This window comes from Ursus arctos, unplaced genomic scaffold, assembly GCF_023065955.2.
Source record: "Ursus arctos isolate Adak ecotype North America unplaced genomic scaffold, UrsArc2.0 scaffold_24, whole genome shotgun sequence".
In the NCBI taxonomy this organism is placed as follows: Eukaryota; Metazoa; Chordata; class Mammalia; order Carnivora; family Ursidae; genus Ursus; species Ursus arctos.
In genome coordinates, this window is record NW_026622919.1 from 36665976 (window position 1) to 36667369 (window position 1394).

At 42.9% G+C, this 1394-nt stretch overlaps 1 pseudogene; it reads right to left on the bottom strand.

Moving 5' to 3' along the window:
* Positions 1-442: 442 nt before the first annotated feature.
* On the bottom strand, positions 443-565 carry LOC113269218 (small nucleolar RNA SNORA70; annotated as a pseudogene).
* Positions 566-1394: the final 829 nt, after the last annotated feature.

Genomic DNA, 1394 nt, shown 5'->3' on the forward strand with positions numbered 1-1394 from the left:
TGTTACTTGTTACCCATTTTCTTTCTTGGATAGGAAGTAGGATTTATTGGTAGGTGTGAGTAAGGAGGGGGTGATGCAGATGCTCTCAGGAGTGCAGGGCTCACCATTTGTCCAAGGGGGGCACAATTAGGCATGTCTTTGACCCCACAGCCATCTAGGATAAACTGCTTTTCAGCTGCTATGTCTTCAAATTCATCTGTATTAAACTTGGTAAAGCCCCACTTCTTGGAGATGTGGGTCACCTGGCCACCAGGGAACTTGACATTGGCCTTGTAAAGGGCTTCAGTCACATGCTTCTTGTTCAGCAGCTTGGTGTGGATGGACATGATGACTTGGCCAGTGTGAACCATGGTCACTATGCCTTTCCAAAGGCACCCCGAATACCTGTCTGGAGCATAGACTGGGGACAGCATGAGGTCAGACATGCATGTTCACTGGAAAGTGTGGTCTCCAAGGTCCCTTAGGACAACCCCTATGCAGCAACAGGCTGCATACACTACTGAGGAGGCCACTGTGTGCAGCCACCGCACACCATAATTTTCTTAATGAGGTTTTTGATGAGCAGAAGTTTTTAATTTTCATAGAATCTAAATTATGATTCTTCCTTTGATAATTATTATTTTTTGTCTCCTGCCTAAGAAACCTTTGCCCATCTGCAGGTCAAAACATCCCCTATGTTTTATTCCAGAAGCTTTATAGTTTTAGCTTTTACATTTAAATCTGTCATTCATCTCAAATTAAATTTTGTGTGCTTTGTGAGATAGGGATCAATGTTCATGTTCCTCCATATTAATAGCCAATTGTGCCAGCAGCACTTGTTGAAAAGACTGCTTCATCCATAGGATTGTTTTGGCTCTTCACTGAAAACCAAACGACCACATATGTGTGGATCTATTTCTGGACTCTCTATTGTGTTCCATTGAACTATACATATCTCTTTATACTACCATCCTGTCTTGAAGACAGTTTACCAGCTTTATAGCAACTTTAAAGCCTTAAAGTTAGGTAGGGTTAAGTCCTCTAACTTTGTTTTTCTTTATCAAGATTGCCTTGGATATGGAATGCCTGGGTGGCTCAGTCGTTAAGCATCTGCCTTTGGCCCAGGGTGTGATCCCAGAGTCCTGGGATCAAGCCCTGCATCGGGCTCCCTGCTCTACTGGGAGCCTGCTTCTTCCTCTCCCACTCCCCCTGCTTGTGTTCCCTCTCTTGCTGGCTGTCTCTCTCTGTCAAATAAATAAATAAAATCTTAAAAAAAAAAGATTGCCCTGGATATTCTAGATCCTTTGCATTTCCATATAAATTTTAGTCAATGCCTATCAAGTTTTATGAATAAAGCCTGCTGGAAAATGGGACTGGGATTGTGTTGCACCTGTAGATCAAACTGGAGAGAACTG